Raw genomic sequence first — 21271 nt, forward strand, 5'->3', positions numbered from 1 at the left:
AGTTTGTTTTCGCTTTCAGGAGTTCGCTGCAGTACGCTAGTTGAGCTGCAGTGAAAGTTGTGAAACACAGAAGCCTGCGAGCTCCCTGCCTGACTCCGATGGTTACTCTTTAACTATAATACAGGGACTCCTTCAATCAAAATGTATTTATGGAAAAGTATACCAGTGTGGTTTAACTATCGAGGGCTATCAGTTCTGTCTCGACCTCCGACAGTGCAGTCATAGTGGCCACGGTAACGGGGGTCTGCATAGGCCCTGACCCCAAAGCTATGCTGCGCCTGAAGTGACAAAATAGCGCGATGTCACGAGCGCAATGTGGGAACAAATAAATCTTGCATTAATTTTGGATTATAGCCCTAGTTATATTTTGAAACTCAAGCTCTCCAGGTTCTTTAGATTCATGAGTACTGTTTTTGGATAAGCTTTAACAACATTTAGTTGGATATAAATACAAGGCTTTGTCTGTGTTTAATAAGTACACACACATATTTAGCCTCAGGCATGATAATGTGTCACTGGTTGAGCTGGAAGATTACAAATGCACAGTCACTTGTATCCGCGACTAAACCACCGTTATTTAGTCTCCTCTCGTCCACTTTCATACTGCAATACTAATCCTGTCATACAGAGAAAAGTGTGTTTGTGTATATTCATGCACCATCCTTTCTCAAATATTTTGGTAAGTCTAGTTTGGTGCATTGATAATGAATTAACTCCCTGAAGGATGAGTTTCACCTTGAGAATCACTTTACATGCACAAACACACCAGTGCTATACCTGTGCTGCTGCCAGTTCCCATATGACTGCTGTTGTGATGTTAATGGGCCCACAGTAACACCACTAATATGTGGGTGTGCCTGAATGGTGCAGACAATAATAACTGCTCCTGAACTGAAGTGAGCTTGAAATACAACGAGTAAATCAACCATCCATTGTTATGAGCTGCAGTGTAGACTGACTTAATTAAAAATGATGTTCAATAGTTTCTCTGTGCTGATGCTGCCACAAACTCAACTCAAGCCTGATTTCTATCATCCTGCACTCTTGAAAAGCTTTATTTAACAGAAAATAACATTTATTTCTCCTTAAACACCCATAACATTCAATTTGGTTTCCTGCTTTAACAAACCTTTTACAGGCTCAGTGAATCACTGGGATGCTCTCTCTCTGCTCTTTGTCTCAAGTATCAAGTATAAATGTGTGTGTGTGTGTGTGTGTGTGTGTGTGTGTGTGTGTGTGTGTGTGTGTGTGTGTGTGTTAGTATGATGAAGCGTGGCACAGAACAGGAGAAAAATAAGAGTCTTCTTTGGAACAGTGCCTCAGGAGTGTCGACTTTTTACCTTGATTGTTCTGTGTTCCTCGAAGGCTGGGCAATATGGACAACCGCTCAATTTTAAAAAGTAGAGAGAGCGAGGACTAATAAATTCATCTCAGGGTTGAGCGAACTTGTCATGGCATCAGAAACACACACACACACACACACACACACACTGACAGTGTTATCCCGTGCTTCTTGTAGATTGATTCCACTGCATTGACGTAAAGGGTTAAAGATGAAGCCAGATCTCACCAGATGAGTCAGCCTCGTTAGATCCTCTTCACATTGCTTCAGGAATGATGCTACAGACATATTTTGATGGTAGTGCCTGTCATGCAAAATAATCAGTAAATGCAAATTTGGTTTTGTCTCTGTTTTTTCTCAGGTAAACTAATCAATTTAATCATTGCAGAGTCTTCTATGAATGTATAAATAAACCTGACATGATGATTAATTCATGTCATTTCAGTGTTTTTCCTGTCATGTATTTGGGGATGACCCAACCAACCAACCTAATGAAAGGTACTGAATATATGGGCACTTCACTCCAACCTGTGACTGAGATGCAGCGTACGTCCTTTTGAGTCGGACTCTGAGCTGGACTGTGTCACTCTGTCAGATCACACATAAGCGCACTGTGCATTGCAAAGATGGTAGAGTGCACCATCCGCCCCCGCCCCCCCAGGGAGCCTGGGACAGATAAACCTCTTTGAAACATTGAATTTAGTCATTTTTATTTTGTCACATCCTCAGACTGCCAGTTTTTAAACAGCCCACAGCCCCCATCAGCCAGTCGAACAGCAGAGTGCTGACAATGCAGCTGCCGTCACACTGCTTTTATAATAGCATACATCAAGCCTTAAACGCTTCAGAGAAACACTCAAACATCTACGTGTGGGTAATTTTTGTTGCCCTATAGATTCTCCTCAGACAGACGGAGTGTAAAATAATAGGTGTGCTGCAAAAGAAGAGCCGTACTGCTTCTCGTGGCTGGGTTGATTTTTGGACACGCAATCAGGGAGTCGGTAGCAGAGGCCTCCTCCTCCTCCTCCTGCAGGGGCTGCAACCAACTCAAAGTGCTCCAGTGTGCCGAGTGCTTTACAAAGAGTCTTCATGTAAAGACTTCATCGAATCCTCGAGTTGCAATATGTGATATGGATATAGGCTCCAATTTAATACAAAGCAACTATTTGCTTAAACTTTTCTTATTGATGGTGTGTGTAGAACAGCTGAATTCACCTTTGTTCATTTACTTTTACGCCATATGTTTCGATCTATTTTATGTTGCCTTTATGTGAAGCGTGAAAGTATTTTTTGGGAAATGTAAAGTTTTGTAGCAGTCAGGGCCAGTCAGCGGTCAGTGTGACAGCTGTACTAGCATCCACTGCTTCACCTCGTAGCTCAAGTTCATACTGAACTGAGAGCCCATCATTACAATCCTCAATGGTCTTTGGACAGCTGCAGTGAGCTGCCCATCTTTTCCTACCCACATTTAAAAACAAGTCCACAAATGTTCGAAGAAGCTGGCCACGAATGTCCAAAACAAAACAAAAACAAACATGTACCTTGTTGTCAAGATGGGAAATGGAGAACTTATTATATTAAGCCCTGTTTCCACCAAGTGGTTCTGTTCGGTTCGTCTTGGTAGTGCACACCAGCATAAACTAAAGCTGGGAAAGATTCCCAAATTAAAACAAAGCTTGAGTTTGTTTTTGTAACAAAGGGCCACATGCCAAAGAAAAAGTAAACTAACCGCTGGATGTCTTTCACTGTTGTTGTTTTTTTTATTGTGTTGCGTTTTTCTTCTTTGTTGAATTTATTAGCGGGATACACTATTACGTAGCTGACGCGGTTATCAGTGTCAAGCTTACATGCTGCCTATCAAATAGGGCGTGGTCGGTTGGAAATGCAAACAGGATCAGGCTTTACCGGACCTATCTGTACCAAACTGTACAGATCCATACCAGACAGCTTGATGGAAACTGATTTCCAAACATATCTTTAAATAAAAGCAAAACATCTGTTCAGTCAAGAACTGGTCCTGAGCTCCTTGTTAAATTCCTCTTTTTGTGAAAGATGGATTATTCCATTGCCACAGTCAGACCTGTACATTTGAAGAATCACCTGATTCAAATTTCTCTAAAGACTGGATCTCTGCCTGTGTTTTTTTTTGTGTATCAACACGTAGCATGAAGGGGTTGGTACAGAATACATTTTATTTTCATTCTGCTTCAGTATGCAATGCACTTTATCGGAGAGTATTTCATAAATGAGGTCCATTGTGGATAGGTACATCATTTCCATAAACACTTTGATTTAAGTTTCTTGTGACTACAGACGATACATATACAAGCACCAATTAGTGAAGGAGTTAAATCACTAGTAGACTAGACTTAAAACACAGCACTGGCCAATTAGCCTGTCCACCAGGGCTTTGTCCCGGACTGTGAACAGGACGAGAGAGAACTGCCAGAGGCGTTACTGTGCCGAGTTTTGTGAAGTCCAGGCCATCACCCGGAGTGACCTGAAACTGGCTGAGTGTTAATCTTTTGGAGCCTTTAGGTTGCAGGATGACAATGACACATTGGTTGCTGCTGGCAGGATTCAATAAATAAATAAATACAAAGAAATCTGTAAAACCCAAACCTGGAAAACATGTCTCTCTCATTGATCGGTTTATGCACCGGTAGGTCTCCATTTGCCCCTTCAAAAATACATCAGGCTTCTCTTGAGAATCACCCTTAGGATTTACCGATATGAACAAAACATGCTCAAACCTCAAAGCTTACGTGAGTTAAACAACAGGAACACAAAAATGCAATCACAACATCCTTTCCATGGCAAAAACAAAATAATTAAGACCTTTATACATTTGATATGTTAATGCTTTTTAAAAGTATCCCTCTTCTCTCTCTATCTGAGCTCTGACAGAAGTTCCTGTGAGCAGGGAATCATGTGACCATGTCAAGTGTCATTCATGGCACCTTTGCTAAAGCCCAATGGTGTTTAAAAGAGCTTGGACGATGTGTCTTTGTTGGGATTTCATTTTATCATGGTTCTTGGATGCGGACTCAATTACTATTATGATTCTTCAGTATTGTGATACAACAAGTGTAGCGATCCAATACTGACGATTATTGCAATTTTTATTTTATTTACAGGAACGTTTTTGGTTTCCTAAAAGGCGGCGAGTTTAAAGCACAGCATTAGCCATTGGTGATATAACTCTGTGCAGCTCTGGATTTCCAACCATCTGTTGTTATCGCTGTGCTAGCAGCATCTCGGAGTGTCTAAACCAACATTCATTTTGTTTCGTTGTAAAGTGCCGGCATTACAGACTGACTGAAGTGCCGCTGTGATGGGATGTGTTATTTGGGCTTAAGCGTGTTTACCAAAGTCGAAATCCATCATTCTCAACAACGGAAGGCGACCTCATATCTTTTGCCATGAAAACACCATTGCACCTTGTAGTCTCTTTGGCTCTTTCACTCGTTTGGGCGAGCAGGGTTGCAAACAGGCCTTTCATTGTGGTTTGTCCTTTTAATGTTTTTTTTAACAAGGGCAGGTGACGGGAGCTTCTCACTGTGAAGTCGGGTTTAATGCTGCAGCATGTTGGTTGTGCTGTTTGTGTATTTCCCTGTCTTCCTGCAATATTTGCACACAGTTTTTGTCTTGTCCGTTATTTTCTCACCTCCTTCATTTGCTGTCTTGGGGAAGCCAAAATGCTTCCACACCTCTAATTTAAAACATGCAACGTGCAACGTGCATCCTGAATTTTGATTTCTTGCTTCACAGCTGCCATGATAACACTCGCTCCACAGACTGTAAAAGCTGGGCTAGCCTACAACCCATCGTTTCTGCTCTCCAGGCGGTGACTCTCACGTGACTGACGTAGTTCAAACAAGAGAAGCATTAATGGATAGCGCCCTCTGCTGTTATGTTCAGCAATTTGTAACATGTTGTTTTAAAAAGTGCTATATAAATAAAGCTTTACTTACTTACTTACTTACTTACTTAATTAATGCACTGTGATTCATTTTTCAGAGTATCGCTGTAAACCGTGACACCTTTGAATCGATTTTTAACTGCCTGACAATTCATCTTTACATCCCTACTAGAGAGTGTTAAAAAATGAAAATGGTAAATTACAGCAAATGTAGCTAAGAAAACAACGGCCTACTATTACATGACAATGACAAGTAATGGTTGGTCGTAATGCTCGTGCTTAAGTGTACAATAGAAGCGCAGAGTGAAAAGGAAAACGAGAACCTTGAAATGGAGAAGTGCTGATCGAGTCATTTTATAATGTTACCTTCCATTCTCATAGAATTGACTTGTCAGGTTTATTTTAAAATAAATTACACACTGAACCTGACAGAATCACAAAACAGTGCAATTTCAACCATTTGTCTGAAATCACATGGGGGTTAAATCTGCTAAATATGTCTACTCTGTGAGCAGATCACTGCCTTCACACTGAAAACAAAAACCCCTGCATTGTATCTGGAGGGTTTATTCACTTTCCCCTCAGATTTAAGGACTCTGGCCTGCTCATCTGCATTTATATAAGCAGCCATAAAAGCTGGTTTCTGGTCTTTTTGCTTCCCTCTTCCTTGGACAGTCTTGAAAACAGGAATAGAATTGAGATGCTGGCAAAGGCTACTATCTCGACGGAGGCAGCAGCTGCATAAACAATGCTTTATTTCACATCCTCTTAATGTTTATTCACTGGCCTCCATTCGTACACTGATAGTGCTGAGTCACACCCTCATGTGCACGCTCTCTAATTATCCTCCACCATAGCAACCGTTACTTAGCAATACTAAACCTCTTCTGTTTGAGAGGTTTCAAAAAAACGTCATTACTTCTCTTTCTAGCCTTTCAAACTCAGAAGTATGAATTAAAACCAGCAGTGGCTACATTATTCTTCATTTCTACACGTCCTCTCTCCACGAACCCCCTTCATGATTTGCTGATTCAAGGTCTGTAGAGAGGAAGTTGTAGAAAAATTGACTTGATCGAATTATAAATGAATCATAATTTCATGCAAAATATAGAAGGTGCATTGTTTCATTACGGTGAAGCCATTAACATATAGTAAGTGTCTTCTTTTCTGCACAACCGTGCAGCACTGTCTGGAGGAGAGCCACAATGAATTCTGGGCTCTCTGACAACTAGTGACACATCTTGCTCAAGTGATGTGTCTTATACCACCTACAAACTGTAAATCCCACCTTGTACACTCATTCATATAAAAATGATGGCAATAGGTAAATCCAGGATATTGATCTTAGTATAACTTTGCTAAATGTTGCTGAGTGCTGGATTCATGCTAGATCTAGACCTGCTGTTTTTGTAAAGTGTGAGATAACATTTGTTATGAATTAGCGCTACACAAGTATTGATTGATTGATGTAGATTGATTGTATTTCACTCCTGCTCAATAGTATTTGTTTATGCAGTCTCCCTGCTGACTGCGAGAAAGAAACATTTAGCTAAAATGGCTATAGGTCACACAAACTATGATTACTTTGTACGAGGACTAGTTATTAAAATTATTGATGTTTACACAAATGGTATGTAAGTGCAGCCCAGCAAGACACTATAGTGATAGGGCGGTGGGGCTTTTCCTATTTAATAGCAGCTTTTACCTTCAACACAATAAGCAGAGAGAAACACTGTCAGTAAGTATGGAGCTCACAAAGATAACATCAGGCCAGCTGCTGTCGCTGACGTTATTGATGGGCTGTCGCTTCTGCTGCTCAAGCCAGGTACTGGTAAAGTGGACACAGCTCATTGACTTAATGTTCTTTTTAAAGATGACTCTCACGATGCCAAACACAACTAGACAGTTAAAAGTCCCAAATGTATTTTGCTATTACTACTATAATTCCCAATACTGCTAATAATAACTTAGTCATTGTGTAGCTAAAGTGCTTGCTTTTTCATTTGTATTAATAGTAATGGCTTGTTTAGAAACGGGGAAAGCCTTTTTGGCTACTCAACACGGGGGACATAGAGTTGTTGCAGATTTTTCAGGCTTCATACATAATGTCATTGTTGACTTTTTCAAACAACTGTAAGATGAAAAAAATAAACAAAAAAGAACGGTCCAGAAACATTTAAAGAGCCTGAATAGTGGTCAGTGCGATGAAAACCGTGCGGCCTGTGTCTGAGAGTATCTATTCATCTATCCATCTATCCATCTATCCATCCATCTATCCATCTATCCATCCATCCATCTATCCATCCATCTATCCATCTATCCATCTATCCATTGAGAATCCCTGCTCATTTCCTTCACTGACTGTCTTATCTTGTGTTACTGCTTGGACCTGGAGCTCGACTGTGCCTGATACTTTTTACACATATAGACACAGACCCGAAGCAAGTCTCATATCCCCACTCTCACTCACACACTCACCCATACACACACACTTTTTCCTTTCTTGCCCTCGCCTAAGGGTTCGGTTTGATTCATGCCCTTTGTCAGAGTTTGAGCGTGTCTGAAAGAAATAATGGTGTGACTTCCCGGGGAGTGTGGCACCTTCCTTAATTGGTGTCTTTCACTAGAAATCACACATCAAAGAATCTAAAATCTCCTCTCCTGCAGCGTCAACTTTAACTTCATACCACTGACATAGAAGCAGTAAATCAACAGTTTTTAGAAAGAGGAGAAGTGAAAACAATAAGTAGGACTTAACAAGCTTTTTATCCACTTTTTACGTTGTGCACACTTAAGGAATTCAATCAATTAACAATTATACTTAAAAGTCATTCTTGATGTCCAGTGTTGATTCATTGAAAAAAATATGCCCATACATTTTGGTCAGTTCTTTTTTCCATGACTTAGACAAAACAATGACGAGCTAACGAGATCTTTAACCAAGATCTTTGTTTTTCTTTGACAAGTTGAGAAGAACTATTAGCATTTGTCAGACTGTCAAATTTATATTTACATTATATTTGATATTTCCCCTGATATGTGTGCTTAACCAGAGGAGAGGGGTGTGCAGGCGGAGAGCTGGGAAGCACACGGTGGTGTTGGTGTGTGTGTGAAGCAAAGCCACAAACTACATGTGAGCAAAAACAGTCGGTGACTACGATCCATTTAGCATAATATTAATTACCTCAAGGTGAAGGCTTCCCTTTATGAAGATGTATAAAAAGCGGAGGTTGAATCAGGGCGTTTTTCTGCGCTTGAATGTATGCCAGGAGTAGTTCTTAAAGGACTCATAGCTTACTTTGAAAGCAGCCTACTGCACGACAAAAAAAGGTCTTTAATTCAATGTAATTCAAGGTGGGCGGCTGTGGCTCATATATATATATATATTGAACTAATTGAATGTTGCTGGGGGGGGGGGGGTTTAGGAGCCTCAGGTCGGATTTGAACCTGGGCCGTCCGCTTGAGGGACAATATCTATTGTATATGTTGTGGCTAAAATTTAATTATTTTTTGTTGACTAAAACTGTAGTACACAAAAAAGTATAAGTAAGTATGACTAGAAATGGATTAAATTCAAGTAAAGCATTTTGTCAAAAGACTAGGACTTGGGTTCTGGTGGTGCAAGTGGTGAGTACGCATCTGTGCCCATTTATGGGGACTATAGTCCTCATTGATGGGGGGCCGGGTCTGAATCAAACCTGCGACTCCTTTCCTGCATGTCAATCCCCACTCTCTCTGATTTCCTTCTCTATCCACTGTCCTATCGATGTTTCAAGCTGTGATATGTCAACGCGTGACAGCGATGTTTCATTCTGAATGTTGCAGAGGCACAATGGGGGGACGAAGTGATTCCCTCTCTGCACCGTCTTCAGAGGTAACAGAGGCGTTACTGAGGCGAGACGGTTTCAGTGGAGCCAACAGGAGAGCGCAGAGCTGTGTTCGTGCATGTTTCACATGTGTCCATGTGGAGCTCCTGCTGTGCCTCCTTCCACAAAGCTGAAACGCAATGTGAATTCACAAACTGGAGGACCAATATTACGCTGAGACAAAATCAATAGGAATACTTTAGAAACACGATATTCTTGACTAAATGAAGGCAGATGGTAGTGTGGTTTTTGTTTCAGTTCTTACTTCATTCAAGTAGAAATCAATTGTTAAAAACACAACAAAACTGAATACACAACATTTAACTACATTATAAATGATTGATCCCTGTGAAAGCTGCTGTTTTACATTTTCAACAAACTCCAGGGCTTTCCACAAGTGCAGCCTGTTGGCCACTTATTTACAGCTTTCTACTTTTTTTTCTATTGTTGAGTCTGATGAAGTATTTAAATAAAGAGCTGTAAATCAATCTCCCTGGGGATTTGACAAGAAGTCACCTTTTCAGCTGCGGCTAAATATTTTGTGGTTGTATTACGAAACATATATATATATATATATATATATATATATATATATATATATATATATATATATATATATATATATATATATATATATATATGATATAATCGATATGTCTACATCTCTATAGCAAAAATCTTAACTAGTCACACCTGTAGAGCAGTTTCTACCTTCCTAGTTCACTAGTAAAGCCCCATACAGTTTATGAGTAAATAAATAACTGCCTCAATGTCCACTAGTTAAACTAGCAGGTGTCTTTGGCTTCGGCAGCAGCTCCCCCTTGCCCAGCTTTGCCTCCTGAACCATCAACCAAAAAAGAGACGCAGATTCTGCCCTCGCCAGAGTGATCTCAAAACATCGAGAGTGTGTCAAAGATGCAATGCATACATTGGCACAGATCGTGCCAGTTCTACCTGCCTCACATGCAGACACGTAAATGTCATTAAGTTATTGCTAAATGTGTGACACAGAATTGGGTAAAATTTCCACTTATATTCGTCCTACCAGACGGGGTCCTTTGTGACCTCAGAGGACAGCAGGTGTATATTATTTTCTGCCATTCAAATTAATCAAAAATAACCTCCCCACTAAACTTACACCTAGTTATAGACCTACACCACTCAGCGATAATTCAAATAGTCAAAATCATATAAAGTCAAAGTAATTCATTGTTTCATTTTATTTTCACTGGCTGTACTATGAAGATGAGGTCTATTGGCCCTCAATTTCAAAAGGAAAGAAAAAATGTTGTTATGGGTTGGACTGAAGTAAGACTAAAGGTTAAACACAGAATTGATGAACTTGATATTATACTATCATATTTTAAATTACAATCAAAGCGGACAGGGTCATTTTTGACCCCAGAGGACAAACAGTGTATGGCAATGGGGAGGACATTACAAGGGTCAATGCAACATGTATGAAAACAAACTGTATCCATGTTAATGGCAGCTCCTTACCTTATATCTTGTTTGAAAATAAATTAATATATCTTGAAAACTCGATTATATTGCCCAGCCCTATCCCTGCTCTAATAAATGATGTCAAAATGTAGAACAGATGAGTCCCATAATTGTAAGTAAATTAATGTTTGAAGAAGAATTGCATGTTAGTGCTCAGAGATGCATCATTACCATACTATAATGCACCTTGATAGCCTTTTATCAAATTAAAATTTAGAACCCTGAAGTGTTTGTCGAGCCCTAATCAGACTGCCCGTTCATGGCGGGATATTTATGTCCTTTTGACTTCTTGCCTCCACTATACGTCAGAGGCCTACTGGGGGGAAGTGATCTCCGTGCTGTGCCTCTTTCATCGAAGCAGAAACAGAGGCGTTAAAGATTCGATTGCTGAGGCTAGCTTGAGAGAACAGAGCGATGTGTGTGCATGTGTATGTGGAGCTCCCCAGGTTCCTCTACATGTTGAGCCTCTGCAACACCTTCAGGCAGCGTCATACTGTATCACTGTGAACATACAAAGACGTAATGCATTTTGGTTTGTGATAAAGGTGAGTCCCTTGATTGGCATGTGACTGGAATCTCATCAATCTCACTCTGGGCCGTGACCAGTCAGTCCTCACAAGTTTAAGTGATTCTGAGCCGATCAAAGATTCACACAGCTGTTTCATGCCATGCACACAAAAACACACAACAATAGTAGCACGACAGCCACAAACCCACAAGCTAACATGTCAGCAGTGTGGATTTAATAGACCCATCAGCAGAGATGAGCAAGCTTTGACACAATAGAGCAGGGGTGGCCAACCAGTCAGAGACGAAGAGCCACATCATACACAGTCACACATGCTCTCTACCTTTCTCTGTCTCTCCTGCACGCTCGTCCACCTCCACCTTCCTCTCCAGTTATTGCTCACACACAGATTTCAAATCTAAAAATGAACAATAGCCTTGACACTTACACCCTCACACACAGACACCCTCTCTCACTCACACACACACACACACACACACACACACACACACACACACACTCTCACACACACACCCTCACACCCTCACACACCATCATACACACACACACCCTCACACACACACACCCTCTCACACACACACACCCTCACACACACACACCCTCACACACACACCCTCACACACACACACACACACACACACACACTCTCTCTCTCACAAACACACACACTCTCTCACACACACCCTCACACACACCCTCTCACACACACACTCTCTCACACACACACACACACCTTCTCACACACTCTCTTACACACACACCCTCACACACACACACCCTCACACACACTCTCTCTCACACACACACACACACCCTCACCCTCACACACACTCTCTCACACACACACACACACCCTCACACACACTCTCTCACACACACACACACACCCTCACACACACCCTCTCACACACACACACTCTCTCACACACACACACACACTCTCTCACACACACACCCTCACACACACACACCCTCACACACACTCTCTCTCACACACACACACACACCCTCACCCTCACACACACTCTCTCACACACACACACACACCCTCACACACACTCTCTCACACACACACACACACCCTCACACACACCCTCTCACACACACACACTCTCTCACACACACACACACACTCTCTCACACACACACCCTCACACACACACACCCTCTCACACACACACACTCTCTCACACACACACACACACCCTCTCACTCACACACCCTCACACACACTCTCTCACACACACACACACCGTCACACACACCCTCACACACACCCTCTCACACACACACCCTCACACACTCTCACACACACACACACACCCTCACACACACACACCCTCACACACACACTCTCTCACACATGCACACCCTAAGAAAAACTAAGACCAAAGGCTACTGCAGTCATTGGCAACAATGAATATTGTGTGCACTGTCTCACACACACAAACTCTCAGTTTAATCAATTCCACGAACAAAATATTACAAAATATTACAATTTACATTCCATGTCCACTCCTCACGAACAAATATGTGAAAATCATCACAATACTGTATATTGTGTTTTATTTTGATGTTCTATGTGTTTCATTGTCTGATTTCTCGTCTGGTTTGTCATATTCTGTCCAGCTGGACACGTTCCTGGAGCGTATTTAAAACAGAGCAGGGCACAGTGGCTCGCTCCGGAGACCTGGGTGCTCGCTGTGTGAGCACGGTGATTGACTAGACTGGTGGCTAAGTACTGCGTAGTGTGGGGCACTGAAGGACCGCGGCGCGTGGAGTATATGTGAATTACTGACGCACATTGGCAATGTTTAGCAAAGAGCCGCAGGTTGGCCACCCCTGCAATAGAGGATAAACAGAGCTCCTCTTGCCTTAAACCACGTCTTTGCTCAAGGGCAGATTCTTCTGTGCAGCTCTCTTCATCTCTCTCTGTCGCTCTGTCTTTTTTATTGAGCTTAGGGAACTCATCCCATTAAAATATATGAATAATATCCTTTGGTGATGTTGGGACTCTTAATTGATAAAACTTTAGCTTGTGAAGCATTATTAAAAAAGTTTGATCTGATGTGAGACGTGTAACTGCAGGAAGCATTACGGAATAATATTGATGACCAACAGATATAAGACAAATTAAAAACACAAATACTGTTCACTGAGGCAGACCGGTAAGAAACTGAAGGTAAAAGCCTCATGACAGCGTTACAGATTGTAGTTTTGTTTTATTTCATTTTCTTTGAGGACGGTGGGAGAATGTCGCTGAAGAGAGGGAAGCAGTAAACTTTCCTTCCAATAACAATTAGGGATGAAGACTGCATTAATAATGGCTGTTTACCTCCTTTTGAAAATGCGAACTGAATGCAGAAAATTAAATTGATGTATTATTATAATAAATCATTTAATGGATTTAATAGATTGTACTTTTTATTTACATATATCAAAAACACTCCCATTATAAAGTAACAGAGTTTGTGTTGAATTCAGGTGTTAAAGCAGTAATCTGAATATTCTCATTTGCCTTTTGTTTTAAAATCAGCATTCGCAGTGAATCCATCATAGGGGTCTGAATTAATGGCAATGAATGACTTTTTTTAACTCCAGTATATCTTTTGGCCCTTTTTGCATTTATTGGATAGGCCACCTGAAGGGTTACAAAACATGTTGGGAGGAGAGATTGCTGTCTTCTCCATATGTCTGTGGAAAGCTCTTCCCTTCCATCAGGCTCGGCCAATTCCCAAGTCATACTCAAAATGTCATTGGATCACACTAAACTGTGACATGACAGATAAACACAAATAATGTTTGTAAGAAGAATACTTAAAAGAAATCATGAAAAAAATAATTCAATGGATAATTAGAATTGAATGAATGTCTTCCACAGCTGCTGCAGAAGCTGTCTGGTTTGATGGGGGAACATACTGTATGTCTCCTACATGATTGTTGAATTATAGCACACAGGTTTTCCCTGTCACCAGCAAAAAAAATGAATGGTCATGTTTTTATCCACTCAGGCATGAAATTGCTGCTGTATTTGGCAGATCGGTGCGGGTTAATATACTCTCTGAGGTTTTACTTCCTATTCCCTTTGCACCGCCCTGGCTCGCGTTAGAGGTTGAGGTAACACATGGTGTGTGTGTGTGTGTGTGTGTGTGTGTGTGTGTGTGTGTGTGTGTGGTGGTGGTGGGGGGGGGGGGGGGGGGTATCACAGACGTCAATTCGTTGATAACAAAAGATTTGTGAGGGTTCTTGTGCCAAGGAATGTGTTCAGATCTGCCCAAACAGCTTTAACTCCACGATGGTCATGCTGGATCATTGACTGGTCATCCACATGAGGAGAGACTGGAGTTCTTCCCCCTTCGTCAGAATGATCGAAGTCGGTATTTAATGGCTGGTTGTTTGAAGGGGAGAGGGAGCAGGGAGCCAATAAAACAGCCCTGTGCCGGCCTGTTCCGGAGAGCTGTGATCTTGCGCTGCTGTGCACTCATAAGCCAGGTTACAGTCGCTGGATAGCCTGTGTCATCTGCGCATTGATCGCTACGTTAAGGATAAATAATGTGCTCATCTCCAGAGAGTCCTCTCTCAAAAATGCGCATGTTACCAGCATGCGAAGGCAATCAACCCTTCAAGGCATGTCACGCCTGTCCATGATAATTATTGTATGAATGACACTCCCTTTCACTCTCTGTCTCCATGTGGAATGTGATTACAGGTAGACAAACCATTAAGGGCTCTTTTCACGGTCCTGCTGCAACTGAAATCCCTTTACACCTCAACCATGCCCTTCACTCATGAGATCATTCTTTTTTAGTTTTATGGAGGAACATTTTTAGCCTTTATTGGACAGCTGAAGAGGGACAGGAAATGTTGGTAGGAGAGGTTGGGGGATGACATGCAGCGAACGGTCATTACATAAAGAACTCTATCCTCTGTACGTGGCACTCAACATAACTGCTTATCTGGTTATCCCCCCCACACACACACACACACACCACATAAGATCACCAACGCGTCCGAGGCCAGAGCACATACGAGCTGCTGATAGAGAGGTTAAAGAAAAACAAGACTTTCTTGCCTGACTTGTAAATATTGCCCAAGTAACACTTTCTGTTTCTATCTCACTCTCTCCCTCATTATCAATGCTTGGCTGGATGTCTTACCCAGTGTACTGTAAATGCTTTCAATAGCAATCTGGGAGGGCTGAGAGTGTTGTGATTTCCATTCTGTTGCACATTTCTCTCTCCTGGTCCCAAGAGAGATGGAGGATTGCGGGGGCTCCCCTGAGGTTGGACACCAAGCCCCAGGCAGTGTTAGCAGATTAAGCTCAAGATGGAAACTCACATTTCTTCACTTATTTTCTTCAACTACTCGAGATGGTTGCTGCTGTTTGTGTGACATATGGGTGGGATGGTTATTTAGGTATTTCATGTCAAAGCACATTTTAATCAAAGCAAATAAAAATGCTGTTTTTCAGTGTGGAAGCAAACAATGTGTATTATATAACACTAAGTGACGTTTGTTTGTTTCTTCTTCTTACACTGGAAACACGTCACATTGAAAGATGCAGGACTTGAAAGATCAAGACGGATCAGATGTTGCACACATGTTCTGCCATATAGTCTGTGGTTTCAAAAGCACCTGAAAACAGGTGCTTTTGAAACCCCCCTTTTAGAAGCCTGGCACTTGTATTCAAGTTGAATCTACTCTTAGACTACAGAAGCTCGAGACCTGAGTGGAAATCCTCAAAAAAGGCAGGATTTTTACATCTATCCCTTAATTGCAGCGCCCCTTGACAGGATATATTATTATTATTATTATGCGGCTGTGTTGTCGAGTTAAGGTGTCCATGTTTAATAAAATGTGATATGTTAAGTGTTAAGTAAGAAAGAAGAATGCAAGACAGTTGTAAGACGAGCTTAGAGTCAAGTGTTTATGTCGGCAAGATCGGATTGATTCTGGATGAATTTATCATTGCACCTCCGCAAACCTCATTGGGAAGGAATGGTGAGAAGAAAGAACTCCAAATGCCAGATGTGCCTTTAAACAACCAAATGTTTGGATGGCACGTGCTGCTGATGCATAATTGAACTGAAATAAAAGGCCAATAGGTAAGGAGCATTATGTGGGGGAAAAAAAGTAGGAGTATTTCCGATTCCGACATGCTTACAGTGACTGCAATGGCAAGCCAATAACTTATTTTCAGTGTTGTATTGATATGCCAGTTTCACACTGTTGCTCTACTTTGAGATTTGAAGCTTAACATTTTGCAGACAAAGCTAACAGTTGTTGGCATTAAGCCCATTAACTTTAAACGAGTAAACACTGGTGTCAAATCCTCTCTCATATTTGCCTCTGGAAGTTTAAAAGTCAATTCTAAATGCTTGTTTCCCTTCCAAGAGACAGACAAGGAATTTGCTTGGAATGTTAAAAAAGGGATTAAAAATCAAAGAGTTAGCACTTTGTGGCACGCACAATTAGGACGATCAGTGAAAGGAAAACGGCACAGCCTAATGCAGTGGCCTGTCAGGAACTGGCCAATGCATTTGTATTAAGTAAGGCACAAAAGAAATTCACCATGTCAATGACTTCAATCTCTGAGAAGTCCACAAACATGTCTCGTCTGTTAGTTTGGCAGTGCCATCTGATATGGACTTTAAAGCAGCCAGCTCATGTGTTTAACAAGTCATAAACCAGGTTGACATTAGCCAGTATGCAGTTTTCTGACAGGTAAAATATTTACTAACAAAATGTCCGGCTTGAAATATGCTAAGTAAACAATCATGCAAATTGAAAAATGGAGTTACAGTATTGTGTTTTATCTGCATAAGATTACCAATCATGATGTTAAAAAAAAAAAAAAAGACCTGATGGAACATCTGAGAGAGAAGAAAGTTAACTGCCTACAGATGAGTTATGTGATTGGTTTAAAAAGATAGATAAATCTGACAGAATCTGACAGATTTATGAAATGATTAAATGGGGGGGGGGGGATTTGTGTAAGGGTTTTTTTTTCTTTTTAAATATACATTTTTACAATTACTGTAGAAACACCAGAAAGTGGTTCAGCTTCATCATTAAACATGTCGTGATGGAACACATGATGAACATAAAAATGACAGAGAAATCCAACTTACAGCTGATGAGCTGGACGAATCAGTCTCACACGCTTTAGCAGCAAATTAATTTACAGTTAGAATACAAGAATTTTCTGTATCAAAGGACAAAAGTGTGGAGAATGTAATAGCCTGTGGATAAATTCTGCTTAATCGTGTAAAAACATCAAAAATTAATGAAGCAGCCAAATGTTACTTCATCCCTCTCTTGCATGCTCTCAGGTAAAGAGAATCCTACTGCAAATGGAAATGGCTTTGTCCTTTGTCTCAGGGCCCCGCTGAATATGTGGACACTGTATTCATCACATCTTTTTTTTATTTTTTTATTTTTTATACTAGAGCTTGTGGTGTTGGTGTTGCTAAATGCACTTGCTCTGTTTTGATTGTACAGGGCTGTTAGATGATGAGTGAGAATAAATGGCTTGCTGCAGTATTGTGCTGTGATAATTTTAAACATCAATAGTCAGTGAAGTGCACCAGCAATCAGCAGCCTTTAACTACATCTGGATTTGCATAAAGAGCAGATCATTTACATGATAATAGTTTACATGATCAGACTATATCACAATTCATCATTGCAGGCTGAAGGTTATGGCCCTTCCACACCATGAACTGCTTCAGAAATGCAAAGACATGCGTGACAAAACCTTTTTAAGGGGCAGTTCAGCTTCTTTCAGGAAGATAATTTCGAAGGGAATATGACCTTAAAGTACATTTGAAGTCAAGTAGGGTCAGTTCTTTGGAGCAGAGAAAGCTTCAGTCCAATGTTTTCAATTATATTTCTAGTCAGTTTGGTGGGCAGTAGGTGTGGGCCAAAATGAAACTAGTTCCACTCTATCTATGTGGTCTGAGATTGTTAGCTGACCCAGTATTCAGTCAGGGCTTCATGCTTCACAGAGCCTTTCTGCAATCTACTCCCACCGTAGCGCCCAAGAAATTAGGGATGGGAGTGAGCCACTGTAGCTGTGATACATTTCATCTTTGCTCACAGAGCTGTCTTTCTCATGCAAGAAAAGGCGGAGCCCAGCAGTCAGTGCTCAGCAAAAAGAGCTATGAATCTTTGCTAAGCCACTGGGGTTTATGGACTATTCCCTTGGAAGCAACAATTATTCCATCGCAATGAATGCATGCACAACTGTGATGGGATGTACCACATGACCATCTCCCAGATTATAAACACATTTGATACCGATGGGAACCATTTAAATATTTCCAAAGTGATTTTACACACAAATCTCAGGCTGTGCTGCAGTTATCACCATTCTCTCTAATATCTGAGAGAAAGGAAGGTTTCATACCTGAAAGCCAGGAATGGCCTAAAATGACATTGATAGGAATACAAGGCCTGATGAAATGTTTTACAGTCACAGAGTCATAAAGATGATGAGTATTTATTAATGACGAGATAGAAATTGCTGTGTTGCGCAGTGTCTACAACAACAGCAAATCTACATGTTGTCCCCTGAGGCTGCCCCGGTGCAGCCTCTTCCATCTTAACTCAACGAGTGGGCAATGTGGATCCAGCCTAAGATAAATCATATTGGCTTAAATTGAGCAATGATCTCATTTCTGCGGTGCTGAGGGACAAGAGAGGAGTGGAAAACACGGATCCTACGAAATGCAATTTTATGACTCCTCTTGTCACATCTACTTGCTTTGTCAATTTAGCACTAACATTGATGCCTTGGGGCCTCAGCATGGGGACGTGGTGTGTAGATATACCAGCCCTGTTTGCCTCAACCACTGGAGCATGCAAGAGTCAGTTTCACATCTCTTGCCTTATATATTTGGTTCAAAGGGTCAATGGCTTAACTTAGCTCTAAATGTTTTAATCCACAACTACAAGAATCACTGGAATACATTTAGTTATTCAAACTGAAGTGTTTGGAAAAAATAGAAAGTTTATGAACTTCAACCTACAACCGGGCAGAGGGCTTCCTCGGCCACGGTGGTTGTGACCCAACATTTGTCATTTGTGCTCACTTACTTAGAGATGCGTGTCACTGACAGTGTGAAGGAATAAAGAGAACACTGTAGTAGCTACCAGGCTCGGCCAGGACGCAGCAAGGTCTACACTTGAGATATGACATGTTCTTACATTGCTGATGGTAAAGGAGCAACAATTGGTGTGCATGATGCTAACCTCTCCATGACCTCCATAGTTTATATCACTGTATGCTATGTTTCCACGAGAAGCGTAACAAATGCGCTTCACGCAAAGTTAACACTATCTTTACGAGAGATGCATTGATACCACTTTTTTGCAAACCAAGTACAAGTGTACCGATATGAGTACTCATTAATGCTACTGAAATGGAGGCATAACTTAGTTTTTTAAGATAGTACAAGACAGACAGGCACACAGACAGACAGATGGGCTGAAATAAAGATAGGTACTTTACCTCGGATCAAACAGTAGCAAACACGGTGTCTGTGAAGTGATGACGGCTGGGAACCTCATACTTTGGCTCCAAAACACTTAGAAGACCACAAGCTTCTGTTATTTTTACCGCACGTGGATTGTCTCTTGACATTGACATTTTTTCTCACTTCTCCAGCGTTAGCTGCAAAGTTAGCTGTAGCTGTCTCACACTGCTAGCTTTAACAAACTCTGTGAACTGAAATATCTCCACGCCGCTGACATCTCGTTTCTCTCTGTCTACCTGCTCAACTTAATAGGGGTGCTCGCCCGCCGTAAAGTGGTATCGGTACCTTTGTATCTGCATAGTTTTACGAGTACTTAAACATGGTATCAGACCAATACCAAATACGATACATACTGGATGTATCTCTTCTCTTGACAGAAAAAGGTACAGAAACAACTTAACACTTTTACCTTGTTAAGCTCAACTGGCTTCATAGTGTGGGATGTTTTGCGTTGGAGCAGTTCAGACACTTGTTAAACGTGTTTGTGATAAATTGTAACCTGGGGTGGCAATAGGATATTGCTATGGTGCCTAAAAAAAAATTGTGAAATGGTTTCTGAGAGTTTTCTCCAGAAAAAGGAAAAATAAAATCTGCTTCATTGTCTGTCTGAGGGACTGGTGTAAAGTCACTCAGAAGGTATAAGGGTCTGATATAAACTCTGATATAAGCATCAGCATTTTGTTATATATTGAAATAAAGGAACAGTCATGTTGTGTCTTTTTGTGTTGAATAAAGTCAAGCAGGCTGATCTCAGTAGTTCCACTTCTCATCTCCTCTTCTGTGTGTCTTATGCTGCTGCTACCTAATGTGTGAAGTGAACATGGGGTGCTGATCCTCCTGGCCAAAGCTTATTAATGTGATAAAGATGGTCTCTGTGATAAACTAAACCTGTGATATCCAGTAATGCCTTGGTCTGCCCGAGCACCAGGATTGATATCATAAAGTGCCTCCACAGGATTCAGAGGCGAACACTGAATTGGTTTCCATCTAATATAGACTGTGACATTTTAACCTTTGTGATGAATTTTCAAGATTAGCATTACTTGCTATCTGTGTTCCTATTTCTGTGGGGGCTTAACAAGCACACAGGAAGAGTTCAATACCGAGGAGAAATAATCTGCTTAGGAAATGGTGGGAGAGAAACGACAGCCTTCATCTCTCTCTGCTCTCGGTGCCCTGTGAAGGTGTCCGTGGCCTTGACAACAACATTACATGCTCACCAGGCAAGGTGTATGACCCCACCACCCCCTTTACACATACACACCCACTGTACAAATCCTGCCATGCAAAGGCTTACCCTCGCAAGTGTTATCTTTACTGAAGCCCGAGAGAATCTAATCATGAAGAGCTATGTATGGAAACCTGAGTGCAGTTTATTCTGCTGAGCTGTACTCCCTGATAGCACTTCCCATTGCTCCCCAACACACAGGCCACATGCTACGCATGCAGATATTAAGTCCTCGCTTTCAAAAGATGACACCATCAAATGAAGAACGCACCTCAGCGCTGCAGACACGAAACAATAACATGGTTTTCTGTGACTTTTTTTTTTGCAAAATGCCTTGGACTGTA

Source organism: Symphodus melops (assembly GCF_947650265.1).
Source record: "Symphodus melops genome assembly, chromosome: 9".
NCBI lineage: Eukaryota > Metazoa > Chordata > Actinopteri > Labriformes > Labridae > Symphodus > Symphodus melops.